We start from the raw sequence: 22,940 nt of genomic DNA, 5'->3' as shown, positions 1-22,940 counted from the left end.
GCCACTAAAACGCCGTCTTTGGTTAGTCTTCCCCACAACATTTTTTGTGTGTTCTTTCCAATTTAAGTTGTCCGTAATTGTAATTCCTAGGTATTTAGCAGAATTTTCGGCCTTTAGACTTGACAGATTTATAGTGTAACCGAAGTTTAACCGATTCTTTCCAACACTCATGTATATGACCTCACACTTTTCGTTAACTAGAGTCAACTGCCAATTTTCTCACCATACAGATATCTCTTCTAAATCGTTTTGATCTTCTGATTCACTATTCGATAAACGACACTGTCATCTGCAAACAACCTAAGACAGCAGCTCAGATTGTATATCAAATAATTTATATAGATAAGGAACAGCAAAGGGCCTATGACACTACCTTGGGGCACGCCAAAAAACTCTTCCGTGTTACACAATGACTTACCGACAAATACAACGAATTGTGGTCTCTCTCGCAGGAAATCACGAATCCAGTCACATAAATGAGACGATATTCCATAAGCACGAAATTTCACTACAAGCCGCTTGTGTGGTATAGTGTCAAATGTTGTTGTGGTAGTCTTCAGTCCTGAGATTGGTTTCATGCAGCTCTCCATGCTACCCTATCCTGTGCAAGCTTCTTCATCTCCCAGTACTTACTGCAACCTACATCCTTCTGAATCTGCTTAGTGTATTCATCTCTTTGTCTCCCTCTACGATTTTTACCCTCCACTCTGCCCTCCAATGCTAAATTTGTGATCCCTTGATGCCTCAGAACATGTCCTACCAACCGGTCCCATCCTCTTGTCAAGTTGTGCCACAAACTCCTCTTCTCCCCAATTTTATTCAATACCCCCTCATTAGTTATGTGATCTACCCATGTAATCTTCAGCTTTCTTCTGTAGCATCAAACTATTTATCGTCCATGTTTCACTTCCATACATGGGTACACTCCATACAAATACTTTCAGAAACGACTTCCTGACACTTAAATCTATACTCGATGTTAACAAATTTCTCTTCTTCAGAAACGCTTTCCTTGCCATTGCCAATCTACATTTTATATCTTCTCTACTTCGACCATCATCAGTTATTTTGCTCCCCAAATAGCAAAACTCATTTACTACTTTAAGTGTCTCATTTCCCAATCTAATTCCCTCAGCATCCCCTGGCTTAATTTGACTACATTCCATTATCCTCGTTTTGCTTTTGTTGATGTTCATCTTATATCCTCCTTTCAACACACTGTCCATTCCGTTCAACTGCTCTTCCAAGTCCTTTGCTGTCTCTGACAGAATTACAATGTCATCGGCAAAACTCAAAGTTTTTTTCTTCTTCTCCATGGATTTCAATACCTACTCCGAATTTTTCTTTTGTTTCCTTTACTGCTTGCTCAATATACAGATTGAGTAACATCGGGGAGAGGCTACAACCCTGTCTTACTCCCTTACCAACCACTGCTTCTCATTCGTGTCCCTCGACTCTTACAACTGCCATCTGGTTTCTGTACAAACTGTAAATAGCCTTTCGCTCCCTATATTTTACCCCTGCCACCTTTAGAATTTGAAAGAGAGTATTCCAGTCAACATTTTCAAAAGCTTTCTCTAAGTCTATAAATGCTAGAAACGTAGGTTTGCCTTTCTTTAATCCTTCTTCTAAGGTAAGTCGTAAGGTCAGTATTGCCTCACGTGTTCCACTATTTCTACGGAATCCAAACTGATCTTCCCCGAGGTCGGCTTCACCAGTTTTTCCATTCGTCTGTAAAGAATTCGTGTTAGTATTTTGCAGCTGTGACTTATTAAACTTATAGTTCGGTAATTTTCACATCTGTCAACGCCTGATTTCTTTGGGACTGTAATTATTACACTCCTGGAAATTGAAATAAGAACACCGTGAATTCATTGTCCCAGGAAGGGGAAACTTTATTGACACATTCCTGGGGTCAGATACATCATATGATCACACTAACAGAACCACAGGCACATAGACACAGGCAACAGAGCATGCACAATGTCGGCACTAGTACAGTGTATATCCACCTTTCGCAGCAATGCAGGCTGCTATTCTCCCATGGAGACGATCGTAGAGATGCTGGATGTAGTCCTGTGGAACGGCTTGCCATGACATTTCCACCTGGCGCCTCAGTTGGACCAGCGTTCGTGCTGGATGTGCAGACCGCGTGAGACGACGCTTCATCCAGTCCCAAACATGCTCAATGGGGGACAGATCTGGAGATCTTGCTGGCCAGGGTAGTTGACTTACACCTTCTAGAGCACGTTGGGTGGCACGGGATACATGCGGACGTGCATTGTCCTGTTGGAACAGCAAGTTCCCTTGCCGGTCTAGGAATGGTAGAACGATGGGTTCGATGACGTTTTGGATGTACCGTGCACTATTCAGTGTCCCCTCGACGATCACCAGTGGTGTACGGTCAGTGTAGGAGATCGCTCCCCACACCATGATGCCGGGTGTTGGCCCTGTGTGCCTCGGTCGTATGCAGTCCTGATTGTGGCGCTCACCTGCACGGCGCCAAACACGCATACGACCATCACTGGCACCAAGGCAGAAGCGACTCTCATCGCTGAAGACGACACGTCTCCATTCGTCCCTCCATTCACGCCTGTCGCGACACCACTGGAGGCGGGCTGCACGATGTTGGGGCGTGAGCGGAAGACGGCCTAACGGTGTGCGGGACCGTAGCCCAGCTTCATGGACACGGTTGCGAATGGTCCTTGCCGATACCCCAGGAGCAACAGTGTCCCTAATTTGCTGGGAAGTGGCGGTGCGGTCCCCTACGGCACTGCGTAGGATCCTACGGTCTTGGCGTGCATCCGTGCGTCACTGCGGTCCGGTCCCAGGTCGACGGGCACGTGCACCTTCCACCGACCACTGGCGACAACATCGATGTACTGTGGAGACCTCACGCTCCACGTGTTGAGCAATTCGGCGGTACGTCCACCCGGCCTCCCGCATGCCCACTATACGCCCTCACTCAAAGTCCGTCAACTGCACATACGGTTCACGTCCACGCTGTCGCGGCATGCTACCAGTGTTAAAGACTGCGATGGAGCTCCGTATGCCACGGCAAACTGGCTGACACTGACGGCGGCGGTGCACAAATGCTGCGCAGCTAGCGCCATTCGACGGCCAACACCGCGGTTCCTGGTGTGTCCGCTGTGCCGTGCGTGTGATCATTGCTTGTACAGCCCTCTCGCAGTGTCCGGAGCAAGTATGGTGGGTCTGACACACCGGTGTCAATGTGTTCTTTTTGCTATTTCCAGGAGTGTATATTGTTCTAGGAGTCTGAGGGTATTTCAGCTGTTTCATACATCTTGCTCACCAGATGGTAGAGTTTTGTCAGGACTGGCTCTCCGAAGGCCGTCAGTTGTTCTAATGGAATGTTGTCTACTCCCGGGGCCTTGTTTCGAGTCAGGCCTGTCAGTGCTCTGTCAAACTCTTCACGCAGTATCGTATCTCCCATTTCATCTTCATCTACATTCTCTTCCATTTCCATAATATTGTCCTCAAGTACATGGCCCTTGTATAGACTCTCTATACAGTCCTTCCACCTTTCTTCTTTGCCTTCTTTGCTTAGAACTGGGTTTCCATCTGAGCTCTTGATATTCATGCAAGTGGTTCTCTTTCCTCCAAAGGTCTCTTTAATTTTCCTGTAGGCAGTATCTATCTTACCCCAAAAGCTTCCGGAAATCCAGAAATACGGAATCAATGTGAAATCCCTGTCAGTAGAACTCAACACTTCATGCTTATAAAGAGCTAGTTGTGTTTCACAAGAGCAATGTTTTCTTAATGCGTGTTGTCAATGTGTCAATAGACCGTTTTCTTGGGGATAATTCATAATATTCGCTCGCCGGCCAGAGTGGCCGTGCGGTTCTAGGCGCTACAGTCAGGAACCGAGCGACCGCTACGGTCGCAGGTTCGAATCCTGACTCGGGCATGGATGTGTGTGATGTCCTTAGGTTAGGAAGGTTTAATTAGTTCTAAGTTCTAGGCGACTGATGACCTCAGAAGTTAAGTCGCATAGTGCTCAGAGCCATGTGAACCATAATATTCGAAAACAATATGTGTTCCAGACTCCTGCTGCATATTGACGTTAATGATATGGGCCTGTAATTTAGCGTATTATTACTGTGACTTAGCGAATGATGTTTTTCCGGTCTCCCCGAATGCGGTATAAATGTTAGATACTGGTCTCTTTAAACACTAAATACTTCATCTCACTCACTCACCATACGAGCACAAACAATGTGCCCAAATTCGAATCCACTTACCCCCGACCTAATGAAGTCGTAACTACGCAGTGACATTTGTAACGTACTGAGGGCATTGCACTTGTTGCCGTTCGTGTTCAAACAGAACAGTGCAATCCGCAGGTTTGCCTAGCATCTGCATTTGTGTTCAAGCACGCATTTGTAGCGGGGTTTCCATATTCTTGTCCAAGCCCTGTAACTCTTTGACAGTGAATGTGGCCGTGACCCGCGCTCGATAAGCAGGTGGATCTGCTGTCCTCGTAACTCCGGGTCAATACCAGCGACTCAGAAAGTGCCGGCTGTAGTGTCAAGCAACAAAGCCGCCTGTCCCCCGATTGCGTGAGCGTCTCAGCGGTTAACTGGGTGCCACGCGAAGACAGCCGCCGCCTGCATTATTCAGCGTTAGTAGCTGGCATCCCATCGATTCGCTTCCGCTCCGAACGACACCGAAACAGGGCATACACGCCTCCTCGTCCCGTCTGCGAATGGTCCGTTAGCACTCCGACTGTGGTGTTTTAAATCAGTTCTCCCTAGCTGGTAGGCAATAAAATGTTACGCTCATTTAGTCGAGGTAAATGAAACAGCCCTACTAGAACCACCTTCAGGCGCGTGACTCATACGAGTAATCTGCACGCGGTTGCAGGATGCAAGAGACCGATAGTGAACTTGAAATAGTCTGGCGGAAACTGCCGGAGATGACCGATACTGCCTCACCCAATGACAGTGTCGAGTGATCACTGTCCATGTCCACGATAGAGTCCTGCATGACCGAGTAAGCGAGCACAAAATACGAGATGGGGCGAGCACACCCTAACTGGATAGGCTGCCCGCACTAGTTCCTGTGACCGAGCATAGAAACCGGGACCGAACATGTAGCACGCAACTTCAAACACATTACACGTGTCATTATCCGTGTGAGACTGCAGCCAGTACGGGACTTCTCATTTGTGGTGTTCTCTCTCTCTCTCTCTCTCTCTCTCTCTCTCTCTCTCTCTCTCTCTCTCTCTGCAATTATGCAGTGCGAGGAAACCAGTGCAGTAAGACGTAAAATTGAAATCAATGTTTACACATTGAAGAGACGGGAAGGTCTAAAAAGCCAAGTACGGAGCATATTTTTGGTGGTTGTAGACGAAAACAGTGCGTCTACTGGATACGTATCGTGCATAAACTGCTTTACATTATTGTGTTTCCAATCGGGAACCACTCTTTTACAGAAACACAGTTGCAAGAAACCTCACAAAGATACAGCTCCATCAGGAATACCGGCAGTAATAAAAAATAGTATTACAGCAAAGTGTGTTGCAATGTGTGCTAAAGATATGAGACCTTTTAATGCTGTTTGCGGTGAAGGTTTCAGAGAACTAGGCCAAGAATTAATACATCAAGGTGCGCATTACGGAAAAGTTAACGTGGCAGATGTCATGCCACATCCCTCTACTATAAGCAGACATGTCAAAGAACAAGCTAATGCAATACGAAACAGTATAATGCCTTCTGTTATTGCGGAAGTTATTAATAAAACATGTGCTGCGATAGTTGATATGTGGACTGATTCGCATAATCAGGTGCACTATTTGACGCTTACATCTCATTACATTAACACAGATTGGTCTCTTCTGATCAACGTTTTATTTACAACAAAATTCCCGGACGTGAGGAAGACGGGAGTAAATATTATAAAAGAAAGTGCTCTATGAATTTAGCTGTGTAACGTACCCGTTCTTGGAAACGTTACTTTTGTATTAAAAGAAAGAAAGAGAGAGAGTGAGAGACAGAAATAGAGAGAGAGAGAGAGAGAGAGAGAGACAGAAATAGAGAGAGAGAGAGAGAGAGAGAGAGAGAGAGACGTTGGATTTGTACAGTAAAGTACAGTGCAGCGAGCCGTGGCGTGGCGAGGTGAGGCGTCAGCGGTGACCGGCCATGCTCGGTTATCCGCGTGTCCGGAATCCGGACAACAGACATGGCGCGAGTACGTGACCGAGCCGAGTCGTGTGGGGCCGGACACGAGCGGCTCGGTCCCCCCGTCAACAGGCGAGCCGTGACCGGTCAAACATGGAGCGTTGCAGCACTCTAGTCCACGAGGTGTCGTGCGCTCGCTTGCACAAGGCCGGCCGAAGTGGCCGTGCGGTTAAAGGCGCTGCAGTCTGGAACCGCAAGACCGCTACGGTCGCAGGTTCGAATCCTGCCTCGGGCATGGATGTTCGTGATGTCCTTAGGTTAGTTAGGTCTAACTAGTTCTAAGTTTTAGGGGACTAATGACCTCAGAAGTTGAGTCCCATAGCGCTCCGAACCATTTTTTGAACAAGGGCTGCGATTTAACAATGCGCAGTACGCTTCCGTTCCCGCTACACGCTGTGCATCGTCCCTCTTTTCTGTCAGCGCAGTTACCATTGTCAACTGTAATGAGCCGTGCTGCGGCTCGCGTTGTTGCTGGTTGTAGGTTTCCGCCCTCTGTTGGAGGCCAGACGGTATCGTTTAGTTGACATGGTTGCGGTTGTTTGTATTCTTCTTGTGTTGTCTGGTGCCACTTGGTTTCGCAAGTGTTGGCTGTCCACTAGTGGCAGCAGTGGCGTTATCGACATGTAGTAACTGAGGCCCTATCTTTGGGGTGACTTCGTTGTTCTTCCAGGTCGTGTGAGTGAGCAGTTCGGTTGGGGACTCCGGAGGAGCCAAGAGGGCAGTGCGGCAACACGCCGGGACCGCTGACGGCATGCGTGCACTGCCGGATGGAAGGGCTGTAATCGCGAGGGTACACAACCTAATCGTCAACCGAGTCCAACAAGCCTTGAGGGGATTTTAATCCTAGCAGTGAAACCTCCACCATTGTGATATCCCGCGATTCTCCAGTGGCTTGGGATCGTGTTGCTGCTCGCAGTGTCGCCGAGACGAAGAGCGGCGAATGGAGTGCTTGGGAAAGGGGATCTTATTAGCTTTCCTCGACCTCTTGTTGCTAATTGCTGCATACTATGTGTTACTATTTGTTAAGTTCAACCAGCGGTATGTTTCCTGCCTGGTGGCCGCTAACGCCCCAGTGACCTGCCCTGGAGGTTAGTGTATGTAACGTTTCCTCGCCTTGCCGCTGCTGTCCGGTAAGGCGTGTAGTTTTGACAGTTCCCTTGATTTGTAGGTCGGTTGGTGTTTCTTCTACTCTGGTTGTAGTGGTTTCAGACTGTCTAAACACAGCAGTCTGAGGAGGTAGTGCTCACCGCTGGCCGGCCGCGGTGGTCTAGCGGTTCTGGCGCTGCAGTCCGGAACCGCGGGACTGCTACGGTCGCAGGTTCGAATCCTGCCTCGGGCATGGGTGTGTGTGATGTCCTTAGGTTAGTTAGGTTTAAGTAGTTCTAAGTTCTAGGGGACTCATGACCTGAGATGTTGAGTCCCATAGTGCTCAGAGCCATTTGAACCATTTTGCTCACCGCTGGTTCCGGCTTTGGCGTGGTGTTCCATCGTTGCGTTGGTTATCGGACGTTAGGTAGCTTCAGCAGATTATCATTAGTCATTCGGTAGACTGCCACTAGTCTGAGTTACCATCTTGTGAAGTGAATGCAACCCTTGGCTGCCTTTCTCATCGCTCGCGGAAGTGTTTTTGGCCTGACCTACTCAGAGGTCGATTCCTGGAGCACCGTCTATGGCTAGCCCTTGTGTTTTATTATTGTGTCCTTATTTTATTATTGTATTACCAAGTTACCATCATTTGTCTCCCCTATTTGTTGTTCAGTTGCTTGTTCTTTTGAATTAAGCTTGTTATTATATTTTATGGTTCAAATGGCTCTGAGCACTATGGGACTTCTGACGTCATCAGTCCCCTAGAACTTAGAACTAGTTAAACCTAACTAACCTAAGGACATCACACACATCCATGCCCGAGGCAGGATTCGAACCTGCGACCGTAGCGGTCGCGCAGTTCCAGACTGTAACGCCTAGAACCACTCGGCCACTCTGGCCGGCTTTTATTTGATGCTTTATTGTATGTTGCTAAATTTTTTTACTATAATTGCCATTCTTGGCGTTACAGCAAGTTTAAACGGTTGTGCTACCGAGTTTAATATCATTTTGTCTCATCTGTTTGCTGATAAGTTGCCTGTCTTTTAAATTAACTTCTGCTATTGCCTTGTTGCTTGACAGTATGTTTGTTAAATTTTTTTTAAAATAATTGTCATTCATGGCACTAATGGCCTTCAGCCGTGACTGTCGCTACTTGTCTTAAATTCTAATGTGGCAATTGTATTCTAGCAATTAACCTTTAAGACCTTGGTGATTTGTTTTCAGTATTTTAATAACTGTAGTTTCTAAGTTGCAACAAGTTAAACAATTCCTAATTTATTGCCATTAATCCTTCAGCCATGAAACAATTCTTAATTTATTGCTATTAAGGCCTTCAGCCGTGAGTGTCCTTACTTGTCTTAAAACTTTAATTTGGCAGTTGTATTTTTGCAGCGAGCCATAAGACCTTCGTCACTTGTCTTTATGTTTTAATAACTGTAATTGTAAGTTGTAGCAGGTTTAATCAATCCTTAATTTATTGCCAATAAGGCCTTCAGCCGTGAAACATTTCTTAAATTATTGCCATTATATTAATTTGTTTTTGATTTCTAATAAATTGTGCGTGATTAAACGAAAAGCCAACCAACAGTAAGTGATCATGGCCCTGAAGCCCGCCTTCCTTGACCACCAGGTTTCACGTAATGAGTCCTATCGCTTCATTCACTAACGAGAGCCTGCTGTGTAGCAGGACTGTAGCTTTTTGTTCTTTTTAAACGTAACGGACAGTTACATTGAATTGTCATGTTCCTCATCGTAAATCATTTTCATCTGTCCTATCGAAAATATGTCTGTCGGTGCGATTTTAGTTGCAGACTCAATGGGAGGTTTATTTCTTCTCAATTAATAAAATGTTCCGGGCTATTGTGCCGTGGTCGTATGGATTTCACCTTAAACCCCGACGTTTCGTCCCCATCTGAAGAGGACATTTTCAAAGAGGATCGTAGCTTTTTTGAATGTCCCTTTCACACCCTGGCCCGCTACTGACAGCAGTAAAATTCCGCTTCCGCGAGCTTCCGCACAGTGGTGTGACGTTAATGTTTTGAACACGGGAGTGCAATTGGCCGTTGTTTACTGCTGCTGTCATCCCTGAGGTTGGCGCTCGTTACTGGCGCGCCAGTCTCTTGGATGTCCCTTATCGATCCTTCGATGTTTCTTATCTTTGCTTGCCTTGTTGTTTTCCGCATTCGCGGGACGAGTGGCAAGCAACCACGCATATGTGGAGTTGGTTGTACGCGGTCTGCCAGTTCAGGATGGAGGACATGTGTTGGCTGCCTGCCTGTCTGCTCTCCTGATTTTGCTCGCCGTGCCTTGCGACCGCCTTGGGTTGCTACCTGGTGTATCCTACTCAAGCCATACCGGACGTCCAGCAGAAGTTAAGCAGCCTTGTGTTTCTTTTAAAGAAAAGGAGCAAATGTATAAGACCTTTTGTAACCAATTTTGGGGGCCTCTTAAGTGTGACCTTCGCGTCTACACTGCCTTTGGGGAGAGTGAAAGGTGGCTACACTGAGCCACAGCGCCAGAGATCGCGCCAGAGAGTATTGTTCCGCCGCCTCCACTGGCAGTGATTATTGAGAAGTAGCGGCAGGCAGTTCTTGCCGAGAAGTTGTGGTGGAGACTGCTTGTCGTGAAGTCGGAGTGAGATGTGATAGTGGAGAGTGTTGTTCCATGTTTTATGCAGTGGTTTGATGGGAGAGATAGCAGATGTTATTCTAATGGAGATATTGTAATGATCAGAGTGCTTTTCGTCAATATATATGAAGGTAACAAATTCCCTGTTTTTTCTTTTTAATATTTCTGTATCTCAAATAATGCATCATTACAGGTTCAGTCAACAAAGCATCTGGCTTGTGTTCTTGTATTAGAGTGTAATTCTGCTTTCCTTACGCAATTATAGTATTTCTAATTTTCTTTTATCACGTCAGTATAATTGGTATTTAAAAATTCTTGTCTTGTTGAAGAAGAACCGTGCCAGATGTGCGTTGAGTCATACTACCACACACAGAACAGCTACACTTGTGCTTTGTTTGCTTCGTAGATTTTATAGTTGCTGGGGACTTAATTAATTAACTGTGTTAACGAAAATTTTCATTTCATTCTTTGTTGTTGTTCCATGCAGTCAGATTGCGTACAAAAACTAGTCAGGGCCAGCCGTTTACGAGACTTGCGTAATCGGACATACAGCTACTATAAATATTTGCATTTTCATTTTTTTATTTAAATTAAGCCCCCATGCACGTGGCGACCGCTGCTTCGGATCGTCCCTTGGAATCTTCTGATTGCAAAAATAGTAGACAGTAGTATTGTAGTAGTAATTTGTAGTTTAGTAATTGTAGTCTATTTTGCATGTGTAGATTTGGTGATTGTCATTCTTCTATTGTTCGTTAATCGTGTTTGAAGGAAGCATTTCGTGTGATTGATATTGTTGGTGATAAAGTGTCATTGTGTATAAGTTTCGTATAGTGACGAGTTATATATGTTTTGTAAATGATTACGCGATCGATGAAAAAGGCAAAAATGATGGATAGTCAGAATGACGAAATTGTTGACATGGCGAACTCGCCAACACAGGACAACAGTATGATGAATAATGAAGTTGAAAACAATTTAATAAGTCGGGAAAATAGTCCGGAACCATTTCAAAATTTTTCTCAATCAGAAAATTCACAGAATATGAGATTAATGATAGAAGATTCTGAAATAGTAGCGAACACAGATAGCTTTATGGCAATGCAGAAGGAAGTTAGTTTTGTGGGAAATGTTAGGGGCGAAAAGAATTTCGAACAACTTAACACGGAGCAGTTGATGAGTGCAATATTAAATTTGGGATCTCGGTCAGACTCACTGGGATCACAAATGGGAACAATGGAAACACGGTTTGGATCTGAATTAAAAACGCAGATGGGAACAATGGAAACACGGTTTGGATCTGAATTAAAAACGCAGATGGGGACAATGGAAACACGGTTAGATTCACGAATAGGGACATGTTTCAAAAATATGAAAGATGAATTAAAGAAAGAAATCAGAGAAGAAGTACAACCGATTTTGAATTCTCACAATAATAGATTAATTGCAGTAGAGATTAGACAAAGGGAACAGGATAGAGAACAGGAAGAAAGAGATCGCGTGATAGTACAGAAATTTTCAGAGTTAAATTTACAACGTGCAAAGGATAAGGAAGAAATATTTGAGAGAATCGAGGAATCCGTACCAAATGACAGATTAAATAACCTAACACAACAATATGAACAGCTAGCTACCAAATGTGTCAATACTGAAACCCGAGTCGCGACACTTACGGAAGACGTAAATAAACAGAAAGAACAATTAGGTGACTTATCGGAAAGAGTTGAGGAAATTTCAGATAAACTGACAAATCTTAGTTTACATGGGGACAGAGATTCGGATGATACAGCACCATTGCCATTTGCAGAAACCGAAGAGTATCAGAACATAAATAAACATGTTGAAAATCAGGGAAAATTTAATGAACGCGTGAAAAGGGAATTTGAGGCTTTAAAAAAGCAAGTCAAACAGATCGAAGGCGAAATTGTAGGAAAAGACAACAAAAGAAATTTGGAATCACAGATAGCAGAGGGGTTTGAAGAAAATAATTTGTTTCATTTACGGAATGCGACAAGAGAGCGCCAGGCGCGCGAACTTGACAATAATCGTCATTGGGACTGGGACAGACGCGGTAGGTCTTTGTCGCCACGAGGCGAAAACTTTGACTATAAACACTTTTTGACTGTTCGGAAATTTAAGATCTTCCGCAATTCTAAGAATGACATACATCCATGTGCATGGTTAGATCAATTTATGTATGCACTTCCACCAAATTGACCACTAAGTCACAAACTGGAATTTATGTGTGGATATTTAGAAAACGAACCAGCGACGCGGATGCGCGCACTCATTAGAGATTGTAATAATCTGAATGATTTTTATCATGCATTTCTATCGGCATATTGGTCCGAAAACACGCAAGATAGAGTCAAACATAGTCTGATTATGCAGCGTAATTTCAAACAGTCTGAGTTCCGCACGCCGGCAGAATATTTTGAAGACATGATTCGAAAGAATCAGTTCCTTTCCAACCCTTACAGCCCGACTGAATTAATTCGCATTTGTTTAACTAAGCTGCCACAATCCATAAGACAAATTGCTTTAGCCGGACGATGTAAAGACGACATTGAGACTTTTAAGACTTTGTTGCAAGAACTTAAGTTTGACAACGACGACGGGACTTCTTGTAACTTTTTCAGTAACAGTATTTACAATAGATTTTCAGAGAAAAGAGATAGTGAACGGAACGGGCGTTATATGGGTAACTTTGAGAATGACAGACGTAACAGACAGGACAGTAGATACCAGCCTTATGACAATAACAGACGTTCTAACAGAAATTACACAGACAATTATAATAACGGTAATTCGTTCCGGAATGATCAATCATACGGAAACAGTAATCGGTATCACCAAGACAGAAATTATTCATACAGTAATAGAAATTCTTACTACAGAAATAATCAGGGTAGTAGATACAACAATAATTTCAGAAGTGACAGTCGAAATTACACAAGAAGTAGTTATGTAGACAGACAGGAAAACAGAAATTTTAATAACAGACACAACCAAGAATTTGTATCTAACAGACAGGAGGGACCTAATTGGCATCCTCCACGTGACAGAACTTCAGAGAGACAAGTGCCAATCGTAGAAATGGATCCGCGAAATGACGCGAATAATCAAAGACGTGACGCAAACAATCGACAGTGACTAGCAGCTTCGGCTTCTGGCAGCAATATAGACGGTTCAGAAAGTAATGACACTACGGCTTTACACTACGTACGCCTGGAAGACATGAGAGACATTTTGTTAGACGAAAAGGAAAATAATGTGTCACAGCATGTCATCCTTGTGGCCTGGCCCGCCATACCACTAGACTTGTCGCCAGTAGGAAATGTGTGGGATATGATGAAACGAGGGGTGAAGCGCTGTGACCCAATGTCAACCACTACAGATGAATTTTGGAACCACGCGAATGCAGCGTGGTTGGCTATACCACAGGACGGCTTTCGCGCCTTTTACGCGTCGTGCCATCGAGCATGAAAAAAGTTATCAGGGCCTATGGCAGACCGTGGACCTACTAGACAACAGATACATGCTGGATCGAGGTGACTGAATTCTGGAGAACGTACTAATGAACATGTCTTGTAAATATGAAGGCCCTATCTCTAGTCGTAAAAGGAGTTCTGTCTTCTATTAACATCTAATTAATAGGTCTGATGGTCCAGTGTCAGTTGCTGTGGTGAATCTGATGTATGTGCATACGTTTTCTCCATAGAAAACATGAGAAATCAACAGCCGAAAACAAAATTCTACTTTTAAAGGCATTCCGACTCTTGACGAGCGTATTAGTACTGCTACGTTGTGACAAAGCTCTATAGTCCATTTTCCCTAGCTCGGCAGGACCACTCGCCTGTTGATCCACACTCAGCAAGTGCTCGCGTCATGGCGGTTGAGAAAACCGCCAACTGCGTCCTTCCGCACTGCGTAATTGGGAACGAGAGCCGCTCACCGAGCTTGCCTACCGGGTACAATGCTTTAACTCGTATACAGGGTCCGGCAGAAAGACTTCCCGTATTTCGAAATATAGTTACAAACAAACGAAGATAAAAGAAAATACTTTTGAGGACAAAAATATAATGCCAGTTCACATTAGTTGAATTTAAGAACTACGTCCGATAACTGAAGTCCTCAAATGCTGAGTCTTCCCCGGAAGTTGTACACAGATATTCGTGTCATTTCAGGTGAAATAGCAGCCACTTCCTGGGTTATGGCCACCGTAAGTGTTTGCAGGGCTGTCAGGCGAAATTTCTCCTCTTGAAGCTTTAAGAACCCCCAAAGAAAAAAATCGAAAGCTGATAAGTTGGGTAACCTTTGGGGCTAGCAGACGTCTCCTCGCAAGTGGAGGAGATGTCCAGGGAACAAATATCTCAAAATTTCCAGAGAAGGCCGAGACATGCGAGGTGTGGCACCGCCTTATTGGGACCAGGCTTCTTCCTCTTCATGGCACCCAACAAACTGATGCAACTTAATCAAATGACACTATATGGTTCCGGGGATCTTTTCAGGTCCGAGACATCTATGATGCATAAATGCAGACTGAACGACGAACCTAAATCTGTACCAAGGCCGGATTTGAATCCTGGCCTTGCTACAAATTTTTATTCGTTGCTTCAGGCTGCATATATACATCATGGTTTAACTTAGATCAGAGGAAGGTCTGTACCAAGTGCCAGTGGCGATTTCAATTAATCGTTATAGTTCCAAAACTCCTTCACCAAAGAAGACGAAGCAAAAAGTCCTGAATTCCAATCAAGAACAACTGCCAAGATAAGAAACATAGAAGTAGATATCCTCGAAGTAACGAAGCACCTTCAATCACATAATAAAGGCAAGGCCTCCGGTCCAGATTGTATACCAGTCAGGTTCCTCTCAGAGTATGCTGATAAAATAGCTCCATATTTAGCAATTATATACAACCACTCGCTCACAGAAAGATCCGCACCTAAAGACTGGAAAATTGCTCAAGTCACACCAATACCTAAAAAGGGAAATAGGGGTAATCCGCTGAATTACAGGCCTATATCACTAACGTCGATTTGCAGTAGGGTGTTGGAACATATACTGTATTCGAACATTATGAAGTACCTCGAAGAAAACGATTTATTGACACATAGTCAGCACGGTTTCAGAAAATATCGTTCTTGTGGAACACAACTAGCTCTTTATGCTCATCAAGTAATAAGTGCTATCGACAGGGGATGTCAAATTGATTCCATATTCTTAGATTTCCAGAAGGCTTTCTACACCGTTCCTCACAAGCGTCTTCTAACCAAACTGCGTGCCTACGGAGTATCGCCTCAGTTGTGCGACTGGATTCGTGATTTCCTGTCAGAAAGGTCACAGTTCGTAGTAATAGACGGAAAGTCATCAAGTAAAACCGAAGTAATATCCTCCGTTCCCCAAGGAAGTGTTATAGCCCCTCTATGGTTCCTGATCTATATTAACGACATATTAGACAATCTGAGTAGACGTCTTAGATTGTTTGCAGATGATGCTGTCATTTACCATCTTGTAAAATCATTAGATGATCAAAACTAATTGCAAAATGATTTAGATAAGACATCTGTATGGTGCAAAACGTGGCAATTGACCCTGAATAAGTAAAAGTGTGAAGTTATTCACATGAGTACTAAAAGAAATCCGCTAAATTTCGATTACGCGGTAAGTCACACAAATCTGAAGGCTGTAAATTCAACTAAATACTTAGGGATTACAGTTACAAATAATCTAAATTGGAACGATCTGCCGATGAATCGCAATCTTTGGTTTACTATACCCACAATATTATTTGTGGGTATAGTAAACCAAAGATAGCGATTCATTGGCAGATGGCTTACAAGGTGCAACAGGTCTACTAAGGAGACAGCATACACCACGCTTGTCCGCCCTATTCTGGAGTATTGCTGTGCAGTGTGCGATCCGCATCAGATGGGACTGACGGATGGCATCGAAAAAGTACAAAGAAGGGCAGCTCGTTTTGTATTATCGCGAAATAGGGGAGATAGTGTCAGAGACATGATACGTGAATTAGAGTGGCAATCATTAAAGCAAAGACGTTTTTCGATGCGACGCGATCTTCTCATGAAATTTCAGTCACCAGTCTTCTCCTCCGATTGCGAAAACATTATGTTGGCACCCATCTACATAGGGAGAAATGATCATCACAATAAAATAAGAGAAATCAGGACTCGCACAGAAAAATTTAAGTGCTCGTTTTTCCCGCGTGCCGTTCGAGAGTGGAACGGTAGAGAGAGACAGCTTCAAGGTGGTTCATTGAACCCTCTGCCAGGCAGTTTATTGTGAATAGCAGAGTAATCATGTAGATGTAGATGTACGCCATCTGTGAAAAAACACGGACCACGTACGTCGTATTCAGTAATAGTGGACTTAATTGTCACAGTATGGCTGTGAAGTTGTTGGTGAAGTTCCTGAGGGTTTCCTGCTGTCCAGTAGCGGAAATTTTGTGTAGCTACTGTATCGAATAAGTAGAAGCTGGCCTCATCAGAAGAAACCAAAATAGCGCCAGAGGCAATTTTCTGGAGAATTTCCTCTCTCTCTCTCTCTCTCTCTCTCTCTCTCTCACACACACACACACACACACACACACACACACACACACACACAGCTCTCGAATTTCAAAATCTCTCTCGCGTAATACTTGGGTAATCATCATTTTGTATGAGTGCATGCGAAGATCTCATTGCAGGATTATCCTTGCTCCCCTATCCCCAGGGCAGCTTCATGTTTCAGTGCTGAACGCTTTGGAGATTGCTGGACCCGGTGACGATACAGTCAGACGTGAGGCAGTAGATTTCCTTTTCAGTACAGAACCTGACGCTCTAAAGCCACATTCTCAAGCTCGAATAGTTGTGTATCAGGAACAGAACGATGTCGGCCAAGTTCGAACCGCATGTGAAATGCTCGATGAGTAGTAACCTCAGGACCACCATAACGAATATAATCCTCCACAAGAAAGGCACTCCAGTCACCCAGCCAAGTCACTGAGCTTACAGAAAATGACATGTACACCGCTGTCGACCGATACCCCCTCCACATTAGTGTCCCTACCACAGCCCACACGGAGGCCTATACAAATACGGGAAGTCTTTCGACAGATCCTGTACTTACGTCGCAAATTCTTACAGAAATGGTCGCCGCCTTTCGTCGACGATCAGATACTTGGAAACAAATTTTTGGGCTGTGATTGTCAGCTCGTCATATTCACTGTTCTGAACGGCAGAGCCGGTTTATGGTAATCGGGGTAAGGAGGATTTTGTCCACTCTGGAGGTGATTGGCTGGTCTTTTTCCAATCCGCCTACACGAGTCTGTGCCTGCTACAATTTGTCTTGAGGGCATGTGACTTTCCTGGCGGTAGGTGTTGTCTAGCACATTTCGGAACGAAACATCTGAGAAACTGTGTCAAGAAGCAGCACTTAGCATGGGAGGCCGATTCGTGCAAGCATAAAGAGGCCAACTGTAAGACCTCCATTCGACACCTAAACAGTATTGCAGCAAGACCTGCATTTTAAAATAATTTCGTGGAGCAGCTATGAGTTGTTGAAATCGACAGTCAGTGGACAGCCCTCAGAAGTCTACATCTACATGATTACTCAGCATTTCACATTTAAGTGCGTGGTAGAGAGCTTATCGAACCACTTTCCCACAATTTCCCTACCGTTTCACTCTCTAATAACGTACGGGAAAAACGAACACTTAAATCTTTCCATGCGAGCTCTGATTTCTCCAATTTTTTCAAGATGATCGTTTCTTCCTATGTAGGTCGGTGTCAGTAAAATATTTTTGCCCTAGGATTAGAAAGTTGGTGATTGGAATTTCGTGAGAAGATTTCGCTGCAATCAAAAACGTCATTGTTTTAATCTATTGCCACTCCAACACGCATATCATATGCGTGACGCCCCGTTCTCTGTTTCGATATCATACAAAACGAGCTGCCCTTCTTTGAACTTTTTCAATGTCATCTGACAAACCTATCTGATAAGGGTCCCATACTGCACAGCAAACTCCACCAGAAGGCGGACAAGTGTAGTGTAGGCAGTCCTTTTAGTAGAACTGTTGCGTGTTCTAAGTGTTCTACCAAGAAAACGCGGACTTTGGTTTGCCCTCCACAGAACATTATCAATGCGGCAATTCCAATTGAAGTTGAAGTTGATCGTAATTGTAATTCCTACGTATTTAGCTTAGTGCCTTTAGGTTTGTGTGTCCGAAATTTAACGGATACCTTTTAATACTTTCTTTATTTAGGGTTAATTGCCATTTTTCGCACGATACAGATTTCTTGTCTATATCATTTTGCCATTGATTTTTACCTTCTGAAGACTTCAATAGACAGCATCATCTGCAAACAATCTAAGAGGGCTTCTGAGATTGTCTCTTAACTCGTTTATATAGAACAGGAAAAGCAGACGGGTCACAGCACTTATGTAGAGAACGCCAGATATCACTTGTGTTTTATTCGGTGACTTCCCTTCATTTACTTCTGGCTATGACATTTCAGAAAAGAAATCACTAGCGCAGTCCCACAGCTGAGATGATACTCAATAGGAATACACTTGGATTATAAACCGTTTGAGAGCAGCAGTGTACGTGAATTTAGGCCTTGTGGGGTTAAAACATAGTTATCTTTGTTCCCCCATCCGAATGGACTTACTATACTATCTTGTTTGTTATGACAATTGCAGCAGAGCCTGTTCAGACCATCCCGTTCCTGCATGAAACAAAGTGTGCAAGTAGATCACAGTTCTGTACACTTCAGCACCTAATTAATACAGTTTACAGTTATTACGAGAAATTCTCACTTATTAAACTTCTGCATCTCACAGAGCTCAAATTCACAACCGTAATCTTTTAATAACCTTCGAGCTTAACATAAAAGTAACCTCCATTTGCGTGATAATGTGGAGTGCAAAATAGGGTCCCTGTGGAGCCACTTCCGAAACTACCCACGGTCCAAGCTCATATACGTAACAAACTGCCTCAATTTCCAGACATCATATCTGCATAACACGGGTACATTTTTCTCCCGATACTGCACCTCACATTCTCTTGCTTCGAACAACTAATTCTTCTTAATCTTGACAAAATTTTACATAGCTAAAATGTATGTCTAACTGGATCATTGCAACACCTTACATACATCACATCATGCTATAGTTACTACCTAGACGATATCATTCTTCAGTTTGTCACAAAAGAGATATTAACAACAAAAGCGATAATATTTGAGAATAAACAAATTATTGCACATACATATCAGTGCGTATATGCTAATGAAAACAAATATCCCTACCACGACCTCGTGTCGTTCGCACGTTATCAACAACAGAAGCTGATGATCGCTGCCTATAAATAATGGCTAGTATGTTCCCTGATTAGAGTGCAACGGGACTGTGCACTAACGCTTTGGACACAACTGTGAATCTGCATCGACCCAGACAGTAGGCCTACACGACCGTTTCCATGCAGTCAATTTGACCTCCAGGCGTCCATTACGAAGAGCAGTTCAAATCCCCTAGAACCTTGAGGGCAAGGTTCAAAATGGTTCAAATGGCTCTGAGCACTATGGAACTCAACATCTATGGTCATCAGTCCCCTAGAACTTAGAACTACTTAAACCTAACTAACCTAAGGACAGCACACAACACCCAGCCATCACGAGGCAGAGAAAATCCCTGACCCCGCCGGGAATCGAACCCGGGAACGCTACCGCGCGACCACGAGAGGCGGGCCCTTGAGGGCAAGGCACACATCCAATGAAGTCTAACCAAAAGAATACAGGATTCGTCTGACGCCTGATTATCGTCGTGGCAGAGTGTACATTCTTCAAAATGTATGAAAGTGTTTAAACTATGTATGGCAGAAAACACATATGAGGTCATCGAGTGGAACTCTCGGGAATTCCACCATCATTTGGTGTGGCAATTGAAGGTAAAATGTCGTGTGACTAGGGTCTCCCGTCGGGTAGACCGTTCGCTGGGTGCAAGTCTTTCGATTGGATGCCACTTCGGCGACTTGGGCGTCGATGGGGATGAAATGATGATGATGATGATTAGGACAACATAACACAGAGTCCCTGGGCAGAGAAAATCTCCGACCCAGCCGGGAATCGAACCCGGGCCCTTAGGATTGACATTCTGTCGCGTTGATCACTTTTTTTTTTTTCTTGACTTTTATTTTTTTTTGTTTTTTTGTAGGCGGTTGAAACTCAGACACCGCCGGGTGAGGAGGGGTGGGTGCCCTCTGTGCCAGGCACCCCCCAACTCAGTGGAGGTCTAACAAAGACCGCTCGAAGATAGTTGGCAAATAATGTTCGGTAACGTGGCGTGTTTTCGAGAGCTGCATGGGCTGTTCGTAAATAGGTCCAGAAGTCGAGGCGGGATTTAGGTCCCTCATGAAAGAGATAAGCGACCGCCCACCCTTTGACCCACGTAATAGCATGACATTTGGCGGCGGGAAAATGTCGGTCTTCCGGGTATAGAAACATGCGAGGCTCGACTGTGTCTGGTGGCACCCGGAGATAGCAGGCAATGATTTGCTGCACGAAGCGCCATACATCTCGCGATGAGGCGCATGTCAGACGGTGTTCATCAGTGTCCAGTTGCTGGCAAAGGAGACAAAGAGGGGATTCTGACAAGCCAATGTTGTGCAGGCGCTGCTTCGTGGCAAATTTCCTGTTGACTATGTGATACCACAGTGCCCGGACGTTCGTAGGGAAGAAGGGCTGGTGGACGGTAGTCCACACTATGGGCCACTGGATGGAAGGGTGTTTGGTCTCCATCACATTCCGGGGAACACAGCGCAGCAACAGGCTGTAAAAATCCTTAGTCCTAGGTGGGCGTGTATCTGGGAGACTGGTATGTATGTAACTGTAGTCGACGAAAAAGGTCGAAATATGGGACAAATGAGGCGCGATATGGCCGACAGACACCGGTGGTGAGGTGGAAGCAGGTAGGAGGACCTCAAGCAAGCTGCGTGTTAGAGATGTACCCTGGCCCATCCACTGTTTTCTCATGGTACTCATGTACAAGGCTGCAGCTCGCATACGGACATTAACGAGCCCGACGCCACCATAACGTGAGGGCAGGGTAAGTGTCTCATAACGGACTTTAACCCTTTGTTGCCTGACGGTACTTAAAAGTACCAGTAAGTTTTGACTCTCATTATTTTCTCGTGGTGCAGTTTCGTGATCTGAGAGCCTGTCGGTACGTAACAGTAACTCTGCTCTACTGTTTCATAGATGTTATTGTGCAATACATAGACCTCTCTGGCGGTCAGAGCTTGAAATTGTTTTTCGCGCGCTGCTGTGAAAACAGAAGATTGTATGTGCTTGTTTCCATGATGTTGCCTGAATTTGTGCGCAATTTATTGAAACATCCGTTGAGTTTCCCATTGCACGTACTTATCTTCTTTGTTTTTTTATAATAGTTTGAAGCATTATGTTACATGTGAATGAGATAAAGTGGAAAATATAAGGCGGACTTATTAGTACCGTCAGGTTGTGTGAACACTTTTTGTAGCAACAATGCGTTACCTCTCACTAGTTGTTCTGTCCACTTTTTCTCACATAGAAATCGGTAAATACATTTGCCTGTGGAGCAATTAGAACAAACAGGAAAGGTTTGCCAGGCAATTTACCTAAAGAAAAATGTCTAAATCAAATCACAGAGAGTCATCTTTAGACCTAACCGTATTTCAATGGAAGGAAAATAATGTAGTGTATTTTGCGTCAAACTTTCATGGCACAGAACAGAGAGTAGTGACAAGAAAACAGAAAGATGGAACTAGTATGACTATACCATGTCCAGTTATTGTATGTGATTACAATAAAAACATGGGTGGTGTGGATCATGCAGACAGATTACGTTCAACTTATGGTCTTGACAAGCGATCAAAGAAATGGTGGCACCGTCTCTTCTGGGGAGCAATAGAAATTGCTTTTGTCAATGCTTACGTCATTTTCAGTGATCTACATGGGGCACTGCCACTGCTGGAATTCAGGCGTACTGTGGCACTAGGGCTAATGAATGAACAGCAAGTGCCAAATCTCAAAAAGAGAAACTCTGGTAAAGATGAAATAACTCTCCCAAATAGAAGGAAGGATAACTTTTCTGTTCCGAAGGATGTACGTCTTGGCAACAGAGGAAACCATTTTGTAGTGTTCAGTTGTAAAAGAGGACGATGCGAAATGTGTGCGAAAAATAAAATTCAGCCGAGACCACATTCACAATGTAGTACATGTAAAGTGTATTTGTGCTGCAATGAGAAAAAGAACTTTTTCCTACAATTTCATGAGGTATCACTAAATATGTGATATGTATATACTGTCAAAAATGTATAGCTAAGTTACTATGTATTGTGAAGTTGCTCTAGAATAAATCTACGTGAAATTAAAAAAAAATTCAGAAATATCATATTTCTGTTAATTAATTTTCTAATGTAAAAATATTTAATATTTATGTGGAATAAAGTACAACTTATAAAAATTTGAGCATTTTTCTGCGCATGTTGTGATTCTGTCCATGGAGTCTGACGGTACTTCTGAGTACCAGGAGAGAAAAAAGTTGTGAAAAATAAAATAAAATTTTACAAAAAATCCTGCCGTCATTTGAGGCCACAATAGCATAAATTCTGCAAAGGAAATGTTAAAAAGTAAATTTTTTCTTATGTCAGGAAACAAAGGGTTAAACATTGAACCAGCCGTGAGATAATAGCCAAAAGCCGCCTGAAGGTTGCGCCCAATTGCAGTTGGCAGAGGGAGAACTTGCGCGATGTGAACCAATTTTGATGCCACATAAAGATTAATAAACGCAACCCGTTGAAGTGTGTCCTGGCGGCGCAAGAGGTTCTGGCGGACGTCGTTGCGGATGACGTGTAACAGGCGACGGAAATTCGTTGCCGCCGTGCGTGTGACCGTGGGGGTAAAGGTAATGCCCAGGTACCGGAAAGTCCGCACAAGCGGCAGTGGTGCCACTTCACCCTCCTGGAGGCCTCGTCCAATGTGCATA

This window comes from Schistocerca cancellata, chromosome 3 (assembly GCF_023864275.1).
Source record: "Schistocerca cancellata isolate TAMUIC-IGC-003103 chromosome 3, iqSchCanc2.1, whole genome shotgun sequence".
NCBI classification, from domain to species: domain Eukaryota; kingdom Metazoa; phylum Arthropoda; class Insecta; order Orthoptera; family Acrididae; genus Schistocerca; species Schistocerca cancellata.
The sequence above is the reverse complement of the archived record's forward strand: the minus strand, read 5'-3'. Positions refer to the sequence as shown.